A 19,663-nucleotide genomic window follows, 5' to 3' on the forward strand; every position below is an offset into this window, starting at 1 on the left:
TTTATTAGCCAATATCCACTCATACTTAATAATAATTTATAAGTAATACTTTTTATATTTTAATTAACTCATACTTAATTATAATTATCCAATAATAATTTATAAGTTTTTGTCAGTGCAGTTTTTATTTATTTATTATATCTGTCACGTATTACTTACCAGGCAGACATCATCCCAATGATTTTATCCAGGAAAGCATTAGCAAAAGAAAGAAACTCTTTGCAAATACATACTAGACCTGTAGTAAAAAGTGAAATAAAAAATACTAAGCCCCACTCTCTTAACAACTAAAAATCTCATCTTCCTATATGAAACTAGAACAGTTAAAAAGACTCTCAGAACACAAAGCTAGGTTATTTTAGTTAATGTACTGGCTAATGCATAAGTACCATCATTAACAGAACCTGCAATTCGAACCTGAGCAAAACTTGTAACATACTTCATGGATATTTGAATTATACAGGTATTTTGCTATGACATAAAGTCACATGACAGTTTATTTTCATCAAATGACAGCCTCAGAAATTGAATATCAACTAGCACTCCCCCATAGTAGCAAATACATTTAGAAATTTGTGCAGACCAAATTCCCTCCACACACACTTATGTTCTTAGATTACATAACAATCATTAAATAATACTATTTCTAAACCAATACTATGATTAGTCAACAGCTTTTAATTTTCTTTTAGATGACTTTATCTCTTCTCTGTCACCTGATAGATTTATAAATGACAAACATACTATCAACACATTACTTTTTCCCTCAAAAAGTACTCATGAATTAAAAAAAAAAAAATTACATCATTCACTTTCTCCATCTAATAAAATCCCTTCCCATGCATTTTGCCCTTCAAATCCTTTAACAAAATAAATTGCATCTTCCCTCACCATTCATAACTTCAGGACTGCACACTGTAAAAGACTGCTACACTACCAACACTTAAAAAAAAAAAAAAAAAAAAAAAAAAAAAAAAAAAAATTAAAGCTATTTGTTATAACTATTTGCATTTCATCAACTGTTACCTTCATGGATAAACTGAATTGTGGTTATAACTACTACATAAATTTCTAACAATTCATAAATGACTGCTATGAACCTAAGACTATATATGGAGCTAATTTCAAGCCTTCATAATAAATACTAGTTTGTCAATACAGATTATAGATTAATTCCAGGATATTTAATACACATTATTTTCACATTTATTTCCGCTTACTTAGAAAATAATGACATACCTTTTCCTGTTGTAATACTACAATACCTAAATTATTTATTTCTGGTACTCTATTCCCAATTCACTTTCATTACAAATGAAAACTTTTACAACTTGAACATCAAAAAAGTATTACATCTAGACCCATTACCACTAACCAGCTTATTTTTTATAACAATTTAACTCAATTAACTTCTGCAATTTTTCTTCATCTTTCCAACAATTTCCTTGCATTAAAACACTTGCAGTTAATACAGTCACACTAAAATTAACATAACACAATAATAGACACTTCTTACATACTAAACATTTTTATTGAAAATAACATTTCTTACCTCATAACATTTATCCAAAACTATGGAACAACACTATAGAATTCCTTAAATTTTGCAATTAAACACTGTTTACAAAATAGTAAATTAACATAGCAAGAACTACTCGCATAAATGTCCTCCAGGCACAAAGTTTTGAACATGAAAGGGTGAAATTCATTAATGTTACAATCAAATTCTTCCAAACATCAGAGAAATAACCATGTATGTCACATGAACAGGAGACACAGTTATGAAGAGTCACGAACTAATGAAGAATTTTTCTGCAATTACAAAAAAGAGGCGCACAGTCCTATTTTTCTTTTGCAATTGGGATCTTCCTTTCTTGTGTCGGTGGAGGTTCAATAGCTTTCTTGGGTGCATTAATAGTCAACACTCCATCTGGACTAAGGGAAGATGTAACAGTCTCTGACTCGCAGTTGTGCGGTAGCATGTACCGACGAGTAAATTCTCTAGAAACGAATCCATGTTCATCACTCTTTTCTTCGTGCTTGCCATGAATCACCACATAGTTGTCTACGATTTTTACTTCAATTTCTTCTGGTTTGAACTGACTGACGTTCAATGCGACTTGAAACTGCTTTTCGTCGTTCTTCACTTCGGATTGTCCAGAAGCTGCAATATTAGCCTGTGTTCGAGGGCGAAGTAAAAATCCTCTGAAAATTGACGGTGGAAGCAGATCTTCCTCCAGCAATGGATTGGCGAAAAACTGATCCATGATTCGGTTAGGATAATCCCATGTATCCCACCAGTCTCGTCCAAGAAGAGCTGGAACAAGGGCACTCAAAGCCATTGCTTAAGGTTCACAGTCACTCTTAACTGAACAAACGACGATATTCCCACGAAAGATCCGCAAGTAACAATATTTACAGTTCTCAGCAACGATACCTCGTAATAAACGCCACCAAATTTTCAAATCTCACAGAACCGCAAAAGTGAGCACAAAGATCAAAATGAAAATATCGCAGACAGCACTTTCTGTTTCTAATCTGCCGCTCTGGCAACCCAACGCGATATTTATACTAGCGGCACGCTTTCTAGTATTTTCTTGTATAGCGTGGAGAGCGCATTATGTGTAAGAATACTGGATTTCTAGAATTATCGCTTGCGCCAATACAAGAGTATATCGCCAAATTCATAGAGTTGATATAGGCACACCTAGTTCTTTGGCATAGAAAATTGGCGATTTCCTACACGTGCCGTTCGGAAATACGCCTTTTTACGTTTCAGCTGCTTTTGATATGCGCATGCGCTGAAAGACCATTATTGGCTCGTGCGCTTTCTGGATTTTTCCAGCGGTTTGTTGATGTGGAAGGGGCTAGTATGATCTGCAATATTAGGCTGTATTGCAGAGAAAAAAACTGCCTAACCAAGGTTTCTTTTTTTTTTCCTGAACAAATGCAAGTCTAAAACTATTTATTTAAATTCAATAATTGAGATAAACTAAATATATGCATGATTTCGTTAATGTCATTACCAAAAATTAAGCGCGAAATTGCAGAAATAAACAACATTGCAATGAAATTCATGTTAGACCATAAAACAGAATGAAATATGTTGAAGAAAATAAAATTAAAAATTTTATGTTAAACTTCTTTAGAAAATGTATATAATTTACACTAAGGCATTTGATGGAAGAATCATTTTTACATTAAGGAGGATGGAATTTTTTTCCTCCATTAAAATATGTAATGGGGCAGTACTGAGAACAAAATTTTTATCAACTTCTACTTGATTATATATTTAGATGAGTATATAATGAAATAATGTATTATCATCAAGTATATTTGCATAAATGATACCTATGTTAAATATTGCTTTTTCATAATTTGGGGTATTATATTAATAATTTGATGTTTCAGAGGAAGAGAATATTTATTAAGGTTTTTGATAGCTTCAGAAGAATGGTGGTCTTCAGTTTCTTACAGAAATAAGATGTTTCATAAACTACATCTGTCAGGGTTGAACGAACAGTTAAGTTCATACATTGAGTATGACAATCATTAAAAAAGTGCATATTCTTCATAACACATAGTTTGGTTTTAACACATAGTTTGGTTTAACACATGGTTTGGTTCACTATCACTTTGTAATATGCTTAATCAGAATTTACATTGCCACTTTATGCCATTCTGCAATAGGTTAAATCAGGACTCCCTTTGATTTGTCACATTGTGCCATTTTGCAATCATCAGAACAAGTTTGATTAGAACCCAGTCATTTATTGAATAACATTAATGTTCAGTTGCTGAAAAGGAATATGTTTATAAATAATTGATTTAGAAATAAAAAGTTAATTTTTAATATTTGCAAATGATTAATTGTAAAATTTACATGAGAGTAGATTTATATAATGTAGTGTATGTATTATACTGAAAAAGTAGCTATTGTCCACCTTTTACAAAAAATTAAGAAAATTGTTTAAATAATGATTATTTGATACATCTACATAAAGCAAAGGCTGATAGATTCAAAGAAGATATTGAAAGAGACTGATTTCTGCATTATTTTTTAATAACCTGTTGTACCTTGTGAATTTACCTTAAGTTTCATAGCTAAAAGCTTGAAAAATAATCCAGTTAAAATTTAGCTTAACCACCTGTCTTTAAGAGAGATTTTGGCTAATTCAGATGTGATTAATCAAGTTCAGATGTGAGCACTGTATACGAATATAGCTTTAAAAATAATAATGTAGTTATTAGAATTGACAAATATACAGATTTATGTTCTTATGGAATAAAAATCTGATGACATAAATCATGGAAAAATTATTTTTAAAAAACTAGTGACTTCATGTATCTGGTTTTTCACAATCATGGTAATCCATTGGTGTTTAAAAGATATAGCACATTACATCTTACATCTTTGTATTTAATTCCATAAGAAACAATTTGGTGATATTATTAATTCTTGTACAAATGTAAAGTAATCTAAAGAATAAATTCATGAGAGCTTTCATATAGCTGTCATTTACAGAAGTGGTACTTACTTATTAAAGTGGCTGCCACAGTTAGTTGCCAAAACTGACAAATATAATCACAAAAAATCTGTAGGGTGAAACTTCTGAATTCTCAGACTTTAATTACCTGACTGCTTTAAGTAGGTACCGCTGAGTTTCATTATCTATAGAACTCATTTTTTTATGAATATTTTTCATGTCTGTAGGAATGCATTTCCTACCATCAGACAAATGTCTCTACCATTTGTATTAATCCTATTTTAGATTGAATGCAAGAACATATGTGTATAATATATGCATAGTATATACATGTTGCTAAAATAGCTAGAATAATACAATGATGCCAACAAGTTAAGTGAAATAATAACTTCTGTTTAATTAGGTAGGGAAATGGATACTTGAAGAAATGCTAATAAATAATACTTCCTCATCATCTATTTTAAAATTAAATAATTAGATAAAATTTATTTCTTATAAACAGCATAATGCATAACAGAAAACTACAGTCTGAGAGCAGAAATGTTCAATTTGGTTTGAACATTATGTTATGTAATTTTGATAATTGGTATAATAATATGATAATTTGATAATTGGTATGATTAATAATTGGTATGAACATTATGTAATTTAAAAAATTTAAGATGACAGACAAATTGGTGATTTCTAGAGAAATGAATACATATGGTTAATAAAAGAATACAAATTTAGAAATATAACAATCAAAGATTACATCTTTGACTTTAAATCTAATAATTGCATTTTAACATACAGAGCAGCTACAATCAAATTTACCCTACTCAGAATGTATGTAGAGCCTGTTCTTATGTGTGAATTCTAATCATCTGTTATCAGTAAGTGCACAGTGCTAGCTTAGGAGGGATGCCTTTGTGGATGACATTCTGAGGGAAACTTGTTTATGCTGATATTACACGTCAGAAAAGTCATGAAAACTTCATGTTTGTCAGTAACCAATTCCAGGATGAAGTACCTATGCTCAGCAGTCTTACATGCATTGGCACTGGTAGGCTAATGATCACCTAAGTCTGCATTAGGCAGTGTGTTTGTTTGTGTTGTACAGGACAACTATCACTTACATGTTTAATCGAGGATTAACCCTTAAATCACTTATTGACAACATGCTGCAAAGCTTCATTAGATTATATATTGATGATACCCATAGAGAGTCAACCCTTTAAGGATATTAATCAGTTAATTGGTACAATGTGCACTGCTATTATAGCATTATCTTATTCACATTCAACCTACAGAACTTAACAAGATAAGATTTCTAGTCATATAATGTGATATGTTGAACAGTTTATAATGGACTGTTTACAGTGTATAATGGACAGCTGATAGTGTATAATCTATGAATATCTTATTTATTAAACTTTATAATCCATCAATGTAAATAATAAAATATGTAATTTATCAGAAAATTTTCATAGTATCATTCTCGTTAGAATAACCTATATTGTTTTATCTGAAAAAAAATTAGCAGAACTAATAATTCTTTTCATTGACATTGTTTAAAAAAATATTCGAGGCAGTACATAAAAAAAAGGTTAGAAAACTAGCTGCAGACTATTCTTTAAAAATTGATCTTAGGCATTCCCATCATAGAATTTCTCGAAATAGAATACAGTAAAAACAATTTCCGCACACAGGATGGAAGAATTCTGTAAGTATAAGCTTTTTTTCATGGTACTATAGAAGTAAACTTCCAGTTAGTGACATAATCATTATGTTTTAATAAGATAAATACAAAAGGTTCCATAATATTTTTATGAAAAGTTCAGAAGTAAGGTTTTGACTTGCAAACAAAAAGGACTTGGACACGACGGTCTCAAATTTAAGATGTGTTTTTGGAAATATTTTGTTCTTGATAATTTGAATTGAAATGCTGTATTTAATAATATAAATTGTCACACATTATTTTTGATAGTTACTGTCTTACAAAATATTTTAATGTCTAAAACATAATTTTTACAAAGCTGCAGCAAAAAGGATGAACAGTTATCAAATAATTTTTCTTCATTGTAACAATTCAGCTTTGTATGCATTTTTTTGAATATAGGAATTTTTCTTATCTGTATTCTAGATAAACAAAGTAAGGAACTTTATGAGTTTTGAGTCAATCATTTGTCAAATACCAGTTACATTGGCCATTAGGCCATTAAACGTCTTGCTTGCCAGTAGCGCTGAAATCTGCAAGAAAAGATTTGTTAATGTTTCACACTCGTCCAAATGTTTCGCCGTCATTGACCTTCCACTATCACATAAAACACACAACGGCGAATCAACTAGTCCAATGCGAAATAAATGATTCTGTAGACAGTCATGCCTCATCAATAGTTTAAAAGATGGAACCGCAACTGTTCCTGGGTCGTCAGGAACAAAAGCTGGGTTTGTTGAGAGAACACTCCAAGGCTTGCCATCATAAGCCCGACTGGCAAAATCTCTAAACATCTTTTGACATGGTAGTGATGTCAGAAGCTTAATAGAATGGAGGCTTGAACTTGTTTTTGGCTTTTGGAGAACCGTAGCCCCCTTTTTCGCAAGCATATCACCCATCTCATTCCCATAAAAACTGCAGTGTGAAGGCATCCATTGAAAAGAAATCTTGTGGGAAAGTTCTTTTATGACTTCCTGACACTGTTGAACGCATATGTTCTTACACTCTTAGTAAGAGGAGATGGCCTGTTTGCTGAAGTCAAATCACAGTACAACGTCCCTCCTGAATGATCTCTGTCTCAATGATAATTGTTGGAGAGCCACATGAATGGCTTTCAGTTCTCCATCAAAGTGTGTGGAGTAAACCTCTATAGGTATGTAAAAACTGAAAAGCTTGCTAAAAACTCCAACTCCAGCCACCTGGATCCTATCGGTCAGAGAGCCATCCGTAGATACATGCATCCATTCCTTAGCTGGAAAATGTTGCTCATTTGTTTCCAAAGCTATAGCTGTTATTTGCTCTGGACTCATATTTTCATCTTATCTACTTTCATTTCCAGGTCCAACCGCACATCAAGGAAGCTATAATCCAAAGGATTTAGCAAAAACAGCAGTGCCAGTTTCAGTGTTCTTATATGATTGTATTGTTCTAGTTCTAGGCCATTTTATGTCTTCAGATTTCATTGTTTATTATAATTATACAGTGGCTCCCAAAAGAGTTTGTACACTTATGATTTTCATTGAAATAGGGCTCTATCCATTAATTAAAAGTAAACTTTCTGAATGAGATTTTAATAATAAGATCTATAATCTATTCGTAACAAAATTACATGAAATATTTTTAAATATATCAAAACTTTATTTTTAAGAAATTAATAATCAAAAAATGACAAACATTTTATCTCACAAAAGTCTTTGTACACTGAAATATTTTTGGATAAAATCAAAATTAGAATTACCGTTTGCCGCTTTTTTTAATTTTTGCATTGTGGTGGCATTTAAAAAATCGTCTGCTTTAATTTTTTATTGTTTACTTCATAATATTCTATTTATTATTGAAAAATGGGTCGCAGTCGTAAAGAAATTACAAACAGCATTCGAAAATTTATAATTTTTCATCATAGTAGTGGTAAATCAATTCGAAATATCGCTAAATTAGTTAATTTATCCCATTCTACAGTGCAGTATGTGATAAAATGCTTTAAAGAAGAAAATTGGATTAAAAACAAGGTAAGAAAAGGTCGACCGAGAAAGTTAACTAAACATGATGAAAGATATATTATTAGAAAATTTGTGAAAAACCCACATTTGAGTGCTGTAAAAGTTTCTGCAGAATTTAATGCAAAGTTTTCCACTTCAATTTCACCTGAAACTGTTCTACGAGTTCTCAGAGAAGTTGGATTACATGGGCATTCTGCTCCTAAAAAATTTTTTGTTAGTGAGAAAAACAGAAAGCTTAGGCTTTCATTGCAAAATCAATAATAAATACACCCGAAATATACTGGAATAATGTCCTATTTGCTGACGAAAGCAAATTTAATATTTTTGGTTCTGATGGTCGAATATCTGTATGGAGAAGAAAAAATGAGGAACTTCATTCTAAGAACTTAGCTGGAACAGTTAAGCATGGTGGTGGAGGTGTTCTTGTGTGAGGGTGCATGGCAGCATCAGGACTTGGTAATTTGGTATTTATTGAGGGCATAATTAATCATTCTCTTTATTTAAATATGTTAAGAGACAATTTTAAATTATCAGCCCAAAATTTGGGTACTGGAATCAACTTTATTTTTAATCATGATAACGATCCTAAGCATGCGGCTCTCAACATTCGCCTGTGGTGTTTCTATAATTGTCCACATGTTTTTAAAACACCACCTCAGTCTCCAGATTTAAGCCCCATAGAACATATTTCTAAAGAACTGGAAGTTAGAGTATGAAAACACGACATCAAAACGAAAAGCGAACTCAAAACAGTCATGATGGAAGGATGGATGAACATTGATACAGAAATTACAAAAATACTAGTAAAATCTATTCCCAGATGCTCAAAAGATGTTGCAGATGCTAAAGGATATCCTACTAAATATTAATTTAAATAATATTATTAATAATATTAGTAATTAGATAATAATATTAGTAAACTAATATGTCAAGATTTTTTTGAAGTGTACGAAGACTTTTGCGAGATAAAATGTTTGTCATTTTTTTACTGTTAATTTCTTAAAAATAAAGTTACGCTATATTTAAAAAATATTTCTTGTAATTTTGTTATTAATAGATTATAGACTTTATTATTAAAATCTCATTCAGAAAGTTTACTTTTAATTAATGGATAGAGCCCTATTTCAATGAAAATCATAAGTGTACGAACACTGTAATTCTTCAAATGAGGGTTACTTGGTAGTCGAATAAGTCTCTGGAAAAGGATGAAAGCATTTTTCTGAATCAGGACGGTTATTCTACGCTACGAGAGTTGACAGCAAGTTGTGGGCCGCCAGATGTCGCTGCTAGTGAAAAACAGGTCTGCCCGACATCCTATATTCTCTGAGTACGGAAGTTGTAGAAAGTGCACAAAAAAGTGTTGCCGCGTCATCAATCAGGGTTGTGCAGTTGACGTACTAAGTAGACAATGGCTTTGTATATGTTTTTGCCGCTGATTTTTTTCATATTTAAACGAAGAATACGGTCGTAGATCTCTGAATCAATGGCGAATTTATAGAAAATATGTTGATGCTTTTGCTCTGCCAGAAGATGTTTTCATTGCGTATTTCAGATTGCCAAAATTTATAGTTATTTTAATTTGCGATGAACTGATAGAGTATTTGGAGCCACATTCAGAAAACAAGAACGCAGTTTCTACTGAAAGAAAGGTTATTTATACTATTCCTGAAATTATAGATATAAATTATAATTATATGCTTTAAAAATGTAGAAGATAATAAGTTTATTAAGCACATATAGACATCCGATAAGCTTCTACTCGATTTATGTACAGCAAGAATTACGTTTATTTTAAAATCTAACAGTTGAATACCTTACGAACAATACTGTACACAAAAAGGAATGTCGTTCATTGTTACGCGAAATTCACACTACAGTAAAATAAAAAATTATAAAACTATAAAATAGCTTTATGATATTTTTTCAGTAGTGGTACTACTACTAGTGTGATACTTTTAAAAATAAGTTTTAGCCCAGAAGGGCTATTAACTTCGCTTTGCCATTTTGTAGCGTTTCACTTTTCAAATCGTTGCCACTAAATATCATCGCACTGTATTATATTTAAAGAAATTAAATAATGAGAAATCTGCATAACTGTATGAATGCTTCTCGCACTGTGATAAAACAACGGTACCTAGAGCCATGAAATTTTGAATAACGTAATCCTCCATCCTAATATAGGCATCTTGGAGGCCAAAATTTGGAACTGGGAATTTGTTTTATTATCTATTTCATATTTTGTAAAGCATTTATGAGTGTTTGATTAAGAAACTGAATGATTTCAAAGCGAGCAATGGCAACATTGTACGGAAAAAAAAAGAGGAAAAAAACATTTTCATCTTTAGCGCGCGAAACTATGTATCGGAAATTCTAAAGACATGCTCTTTTTAAATTATATGATTTTGCTGTTGAATTGAATTTTATGGTTTAAATGCGAAGAACATGATATTTAATAAATAAAGGTAACACGCAAAAAATTAAAAGAAAAACCGGCCTTTTGGGAGTAATATAAAATCTGAAAGCTTTCAGAATTTTTTTTTTGTGTGTGTGTGTAATTTTATTACGCTTAAAAAATGATTTCTAAGGGAAGACTTTCTGAGGGAAACTGGTTTGTATACACATTACAAATGGGGAAAGCCACGAAAACGCCGATGCGGGCAGCTCGTTCGTGGGATTCGAACCTCGGACCAAACTACCTGCGTTCAGCGACTCTACCACTCGGCCACTGGTGGGCTTATTAGCAGAATTATACTGTATTATTATTGTATTATGCTATGATGTAACAATGCTATAAGACTGAGACATACCTTTAGAATTTCCGATACATAGTTTTGCGCGCTAGAGACGAAAATTTTTTTTTTTTCCTCTTTTTTGTTCATGGAATAGTACTTTTGTAATCCATTAGTATTAAAAAATCATTGTTTCTTTGCAAACTTAGAAAAAGATACTGTTCATAATGAGTTCTCATTTTTATATTATAAAAGAGATATTGATTATTATTAATTTTCTATTTAATGTGTCGAAATGCTGGTTTGACACGGATTTCAACTGCAAAAAAATATTTAAAGAAACAGTGCGAATCTGGAAAAAAATCATCTTCAGTATATTTAAAAAACACTGATAAATTTATAAAATAATCTGAATTAATATAAAAGATTTTCTTATATGAAATTATCTAAGTCATTTAGTTACAATGTTATTAGCGCGAATATCGTTTTGTGTAAAGGTAAAGAAAATATTTTTTCGCGCTGAATTAATTAATGGATTATTTATTTTGAGCAAAAAAAAAGTACGAAGATCCAAGTTTAAATTATCGCAAAAAGTCAAAGAAACATTTTGTCAAAGAATGATTCATCTTAACTCGTGTTCCTCAATTTCCTATATACGTCGTACATTGATTACTTTTACTTTGGTACTTGCATTGTGAAAATAATATTACTATCTTTTAATTATTTTCACAGAATAAAATCTTTTGAGAAGGAAGAATATTTTAAATAAGCAGTTATATATATATATAAGAAATTAAAATAACAGCAATGTAATATTAAAAGAAAAGTATTAGTAATTGTGTGACAAAAATTATAATATGAATTAATCACACATACAAGATAGATTAGTATAATTTTGGTATATATTTTATATTGAAAAAATATTTTCCTTCATGTTAATTATAGAATAAATTATTTAAAATAAAACATTTTGATGCGTGTGTGATAGCTGAATGCAGCAGCAATCGGCCGTACTGTAATAGCGAATGAATTTTAGTCCTTTTCCTGAAAGAAATAATTTTCATAGAAAAAGAAAATAAAAAAAAAGGAAGAATTATTTTCTTTCTAATTTCTTACTTAAAGAAATATTTTCCTAATATTAACTGTAAAATAAAATGCGTGAACACAGCTTAATGTAAGTATATTAAAAAAAAAAGAATTTAGTTTGCAATTAGATTGTAATGCAAGTTAATCATATTATAAATTTAAATGAATAAAATTGTTTATTTCTAAAAAGATTTCAAGTAAGCTTAATTCATTTACTCTTATGTATTTACTGTTGCTTTCATGGTATCCCATATCACTCTATATTTCTTAGTCCTAAATTCCTGCGTTAACATTCCCCTTAAAAAACGGAATCCTTAAAAAATGGATAACATTGCAGCATATTCTGCTGCGTATTGGTAATAATACTGTTTTGTGCCATTTTTTTCAAACTACAAATGCAGCGTGTGAGTTAGCGAAATAATATTCCTAGAAATTCAGCCAGCGCGCACTATAAATTTCGTCATTCGTCTGTACTGCGATTGATCTAAAGCTCCTTGAAGCCTTGTCCCCTTTCAGTAAAGTCAAATAGACCCACCCACCCACCAACTGAGGACCACAGAATGGCTTTCTCCGATACGTTGTGATGGGTTGTCCATACTGGTTTTTTTGAGTCAATATTGTTCGCTCAAGTTGTAGACAGATCCAGTGATCATAGAATAGGCATCCAGGTTTGTCATTGGTTGGTTTGCTGATACCAATTGATTGCCAGAATGAGAGTTGTTATAGCAGCTCCGGTTATAATGTGCAATGCCTAATTTTGGAATACCTCCAGATGTTGCATCACATCTCGCATAGCCGAGATCAATATCTCACAACAATAATTTAGTATTGGTCAAATTCACATTTTATACATTAAGAGTTTCTCTGTCACAACCCCATTTAACACCTGCCTTAGCAGCTATATAACTTTTGAGTCAATCATAATGACATCTTGTATTTGTAAGTTATAGGTGGCATGCTATATCTTCTAACTCACAATTATCATACATAAAAAAACGTTAAATGGCTAGATGTGTTTCACACAGTGTATGACCTCATTTTTCCTCAGACAGTAATTAATATTTCCTGAAGCTTGATCATGATAGTATGTGTTCCTTTCCCTATAATAATAGCTCATTGTACCATTATTTAGTATAATTTTTTAATTCTTTCTCTTATGCGCATAATGATAGCACAGAAACTGTTATGTGCAGCAAGAAATGAGAATATTTGTGTTAGGTCAATACCGTTATATCGAAAAAAATTCAAATCAAATGAAATCTTCGTACTTTATACAAAGTAAACTAACCAACCACTGGTGCCTCACAAAAAGAATAAAAATGGAATAAATTTTAAATTAGAAACTCTTATCTATGTGGAACTGGATGATGGATCCTCCACATTAAATCAATAATAATATAACTTAAATTAAGTAAATAAATTCAAATTTATTAAATCTTTACACTGAAATTAAAGAAGAATAAATCTTTCACCCTTGTTATAAAACTAAAACATGTATTAAAAAAAGACTGAAAACCTCATTTCATTACACAAATCTTATAAATATGCTATCTCTTTTTAAAGTGCTATAGCTGTAAATCACCACAACTAAATACAAAATAATGCTGAACTCTCTAGAGGTAGCCACAAATTCAATGCATTAATATACAACCTCATAAAACACCCAAAAACAAAATATGCATACACAAGATTAATCAATCCAATCCAAGAAAATAATAATACAATAAATTCGACTACACTTTATTAATTTCATGGCACTCTCATTAATCAAGATTTCTCAATAAATCAATGATCAAAGAAACTGAGAGCAAAATGCACGAGAAAAAGAATGTTTCAGGAACATAAACACAGGTAGATGCTGAAAGCTATGATACCATCAGGAGTTGAATCTTCCATTGTTTTTCAATCAAACTTCACATAGGATCACAGGAACTAGATGTTTTTGTACTCAGATGTTGGAAGTCTAGCCGAAATTCTAGCGAGTTCATGCATCTGCTCATCATGTGATGGTGGTAAACACAAAGTACTGAAGGAACCCTCAGATTTTCTACAAACCTACTGCTGGAAAAATAAAACTTATGGTGTTGCCTGACCTATGTAAGCCACATTCCCTCCTTTCTTCTTCCTTTTATCTCTAACAATTTCAGTCTGAATTTAAATTTTAAAACTGAATTTCTACACTCCTGCAAGGAGTCTATGGAAATGAAATCTCGAATCTCAGGCCCAACAAAATATCATAGGCTGGAAGATAAAAATTAAAATTATGCTTGACCGATACAAGATAGATTTTCTCCTTTCTTCTCTCTCAAAACCAGCTGGAAAGCCATTGCTTTCAACAAAGCCTGTCATCCTGACCTCCCATCAATGGTCACCAAATGCATGAGAAAATATATTAAACCCCATCAAATCTACCAAAACCAATAGTGAGTTTTACCAGTGCCCCTAAATACAACTCATGGTTTAATAGGAATTTAATGCTAAATTCAGAAGCTAAATTTAAATACATTCTTCCCAGGAAAATTCAAACTGATACCCTGGATGCATGATTTGGAAAATACAGGTCTTTAGCTGGATCACAATTATGTAACATCGGTAAGACAAATTTATGAAGCAGGAACAAAATTACATTTTCAGAACTTCTTCCATCTTACTCTGATTTCTAGCACATATGAAAGAATAAAAATTAACAACACTGACAGTAACATGAAAGTTGATGAAATTGAAGTAGAGTTTTGTACAGAATTTGACATCAGTTTTACAGAAAATGACTTTGAAAATGCAGAAACTTTGCTACTAATATTAATGTACCTGTCAGGTTATTGTGCAAGAGCTGTTCTACATAAACTTAAATGCAATTTTTGTTTCAAAACTTTAGTTACCAATGAAGTATTGGAACTTAATCATAATTATTTCTGAATACAATCAATATCAGCCAAGGAGGTTTACTTATTATGCCCCTAAGCTGATGTTCTTAATTTAATAATGTATAATTATATACAATGCATAACATCTGTCAGTGGACAACAAACAAAAATTTCTAAAAAGTAAAATTCAAAGACAAATAGCAGTGAAATTAACTTTACAGAATTGATATATTTGTGGGTGCATGTGAAGTTAGTCATTTAACTGAAATGATTGTAAAATATACAGTTAAGATGGAAACAATTTCAAAGTTAAATAATTATAGTAAAAAAAAAATGAATAATCTGCCTAAGCCAGTTAAAGGGCAAAAATTACAATCTGTTCAAAACAAAGTTTAAATTTTTCTCTACTCCAGAGTATGTATGTATATCAATATATCTGCATGCATCAAAAATTATGAAATTCTATGTTTCGTTTTTATAGAAGGCATTTATTATGCATTCTTTTTTATTTACATGCATTTACATGCCCCATCAAGATGTCAGTGCAATTTTTCATAGGTATGTGTGTTGAAATTCATGATTTTTTAGAATGTTTTAATTTTAATTAAATTTTTTGCATTATGCAGTTTTTCATAAAGACTATATTATATGCATACATATAAAGTCCATTCTAGTATATACCCATATATATACAGTACAAAGTCCGTAATCTGGACGTCTATTATACAGAATGATCTATAATCCAGATTTCAAAGCCACAAACTTCTTTTTTTGTATGCTTTACGCATGCGCATTGAGAGGATGTATCTCCAGATACGTTAAAAAATGCTTGGCATAATTTATGGCCAGTTACCATATTTCATGATGAGGACAATGAAGATGATAGCCGCGAATTTAAAGGTTTTCGGGCATCGCAAACTAAAGATGAAATTTTCCAGTTATATGATTTTGCAAAGAAATGTGGAGAAGCGGTAATAAATGAAGATGACATAACAGAAGTTTTTCATTGCGACAACAATGCCCCAATCATCAATCAATTAACAGATGGTGAAACCTGTAGCATGGTTCTAGATCCAGAAAATACCACTTCTGATAGTGAAGAAAGTGACAGAGAGGTTATTGAAAACGAAAAAATTTCAATTGACAAGTTAGTCGGTATTCTCGACACAGCGATTACAGGACTTTAACAATGGAACTTTGTAACTGAACAAGAAATTATGTCTGTTTATAGAATTAAACAGAAAGTATTAGCACAAAAAAATGAAGCAACTTAAACAACTTGCATTGAAAGAAATGTTTAATACAGTAAACAAATATTAAGATTTTTTTTGTAAATTTTGATACACTTTAGATCATAATTGTTCTTTATTTCATAAATTACGGTTTCTTATTTTTAATTGTATAATTTTTGCATGCCATCTAATCAGATTTAAATTGATGATCTATAATCTGGAAAAACCCCTAATCCGGAATCGCTGAAGTTCCCGATGATAACGGACTTTGTACTGTATATATATGTAATTTATTTACTAAAGTAAGATTGATTATATTATCTCCTAATATAAATTTAGTAGAATGTATCTAAATGAAGTGATCCAGAACTATGGAATTTAATCCCGAAAATAATGAATTTCGGTTCATTAACTCAATATATATATAGATAAATCAATAATTTATAAGAAAACTTTCCAGGGAACAGAAATTTATTTTAAAACCATGAAATGGGAAAAGAAAATACTATATATATGTGTGTGTGTTAAAAATCAAGAAATTCTTTTTCTCTTCCCTGCCCGGAATGTATTATTTTCATTTTTGTGTTTTGTATAGTAGTGTGTCAGAGGAAGTTTTTTGTGAAGAAAATGAATATACTATACATATATATACATACATAGAAGTTAAATGTCATGACATTCTTTTTTCATATTTTTACTGTGCAGAATGGATTACTTATGCTTTTTTCTTTATTATTATGTAAAACTGCTTTCATGCTATCTTCAGAAAAAATTTAAATTTTAGTCTTTATGAAATATCATGCCATACATTTTTACCTGATGAAATGCAGTGTGTGATAAGAAAAGAATATTTGCACTTCTGTGTTTATAGAAAGTTTTCAGTAATTCTGAATTTGATTGCAGGGACAATTTCTATAGTTTTCTTCTTTCTCCTCTCTTCCTCTGTTTTGAACTATCTTTTGTCTTTGAACTGGCAGAAATGTACATATTATCTAATGTATTTCTGTATAAAATAAAATAATATAATATAATATCTGTAAATTCAGTGCATCTTAAGGGTATTATAGTTTAATAGTTTTATTTAACAGTAATGATGCAATGATAAATTTCTTTTCATTTGCCATGTTCAATATCCCAGTGTAGGAATTGTTACATTTACATTTCACATATTATTAAATCATATTATAAAATTTTCTTGTAGAAATTAGAGATTGTGCTATTTAGAATACAAAATAATATATAATTTTCTGTATGTGATTAATATCTCGTAAATATGAAAACTTATTTAAATCACTGCATAGTGTTGTTTCAAATATTAGCATTTATTATTAATCAGCAACATTTGTCAAAAATACATATCATTTATACTTATCAAAGATGTTTATTAAAGTCTAAAATTGTGGTAATAAGATGATATTAGATCTCAATTAATGATTTTAGCTTGCTATATGATTTCACTTAAAATATCTTCCTAATTTAAATGCATAGTTAGGATTCATCTTAATTTTTTGGATCCCTATCTTAAAATATATTTGTAATTTAAATGCACAGTTAGGATTCATCTTTATTTTTTAGGATCCCAATCTATATCCTGCCTTCATTTCTTAAACCATCTTTCTGTTTAATTATGCTATATAAATTAAATTCCAATTCATTAATTGTGAAGTTTTGTTAAAAAGAGTTTCTTAGTGAATAAATTTCGTAAAATCAGTAATGATAACTTTTAATGGAAGTTAAAATCTAATTATTCATATTAAAAACATTCTAAAAATAAAAACTTGTCTTTCCTATTATAATGAGAACAAGGTATTTCCCAGATTTATAAACAATGAGAATCAAATATGAAAACTTAAGTTCAATTAATTTGTAAGCCTATTAAGTGGATATTTAAGAAGACATATCTATGCATCCTTAATTTGATGAAAGTTTCCCTACTGCAGTGATATCACGAACTCAATGCTGAGGCCTTAAGTCTAGGGGGTGTTGGTTTCACACAAAGAGGGAAAGGTCACTCCTACCTTTTTTAATTGCAGCCAAAAAGAATTATCGATGCCTTCCCATTTGAGAAAACCTGTTTATCTGCAACCTTTACAAAGTGAAGCAAGGATGCTAATATTTCACAAACCCTCGATGGCTCCTGAAACTTCTCTCTCTAGTTGAACAAAAGCCAAACAAAGATAATTTTAAATTCCTTCTTTCTCCTTGAGATGTATTCTTGACATCTTCTTTCTCCTTATTCACAGCCCTGCTAAGAAATTCCATTTAGGAAACACTAACACTGACCAAATAATTTCACTCCTGCTTTCTGTCCAAATGTTCAGAAAAAACACCCTGTTCTCAGCCATGAAAATGCTAACAATAAGAACAGAAAATAATATTTAACTGCCAAAAATAAATTCCTACTAAACTAATCAACAAGAAATTAAAAAAAAAAACTTAAAACACATTTAATTTAAATTTGCTATACAAACAATATGATTAATAAGTTAATAATCAAATAAATCGGTTAAAAATAATTGAGAATTTATCATATGAATTGATTGTTATTAATAATTTTTAACAATAAACAGTAAATGCTTAAGGCATTCAGTTTGAGATTTCGCCTTATGCATGTGTATGTTTCTCCTATGGCAGTGTCTTATTGCTGTACAAACAAACATATGATAAGCTGTAGCGAGCATGCAAGTTTGTTTTTGTCTACTCGGAATACCTAAATAAAATCAGTTTGTTGCTTGTTTTAGATGGAGGCCCCTGCATTTTTAAGTCACATTTAAACGTCTAGCACATGTTTAAATCAAAAAAAGGGAAAAAAAAATTATCAAGTTTTTACAAGAGAAGAGTATAATTCATGTTTTTGCAGTTAAGGAAAGCAAAGTATAAATGTTTGGCAAATTACCAGATGTTAGATTATTTGAATATGGTAAATAAAATGAGGATTATCTGATCAAGGGCAGGAATTTATTCTTAGGGAATCTTTCTAACAGAAACTGGCTTACTAGTTACACATAGTACCAATGGTCTTAAACACTTAACTACTTGTGGAAAGGAAAATTACTAGAATATTATCAACAATATTTAAATATATTATAATAACTGACAGTGTTCAAAAACTTATCATTCCAGTTAAAAATGAAAAAGACTAGATTATTTACACTTTTTTGCAGAACTTTTGATAATTCATGAAATTCATATTGCAGCAGGCCAGAAAGCGAAAAACAAAATGATAAAAAAGGTTAAGACAATGTATAAGAACGTTACATTCTAAATTGTAATGATATATTTACATTTTTGTGAATCTTGTCAAAAGAAGGTGTTCCAAGAGAAGGTTTCATTATAAAAAAATTAAAAGTACTGAATTAAAATTTGAGTTGATCTCACTGACATGCAATCATAAGTGGATGAAGACTTAAGTTTACATCTGAAGTTGCTTATTGTCTTGTCTGCTGGATGTGTTCACAATATCTAAAAAACCATGCACCTTTCAAAAAAAAAAAAAAAAAAAAAAAGAGGGAGAGATTTTTCTAATAAAAGTGCTGAAGAAATATGTAGAATGTGGTATGAACTCAAAA

General features: G+C 30.4%; 1 pseudogene; it reads right to left on the reverse strand.

Annotated features, from left to right (window-relative positions):
• Positions 1-1,509: 1,509 nt before the first annotated feature.
• Positions 1,510-2,650, reverse strand: LOC118187965 (protein lethal(2)essential for life pseudogene; annotated as a pseudogene).
• Between the last annotated feature and the right edge of the window lie 17,013 nt (positions 2,651-19,663).

The sequence above is a fragment of the Stegodyphus dumicola genome, chromosome 1, assembly GCF_044657685.1.
Source record: "Stegodyphus dumicola isolate Sdum_Otavi_A_Nest chromosome 1, ASM4465768v1".
In the NCBI taxonomy this organism is placed as follows: domain Eukaryota; kingdom Metazoa; phylum Arthropoda; class Arachnida; order Araneae; family Eresidae; genus Stegodyphus; species Stegodyphus dumicola.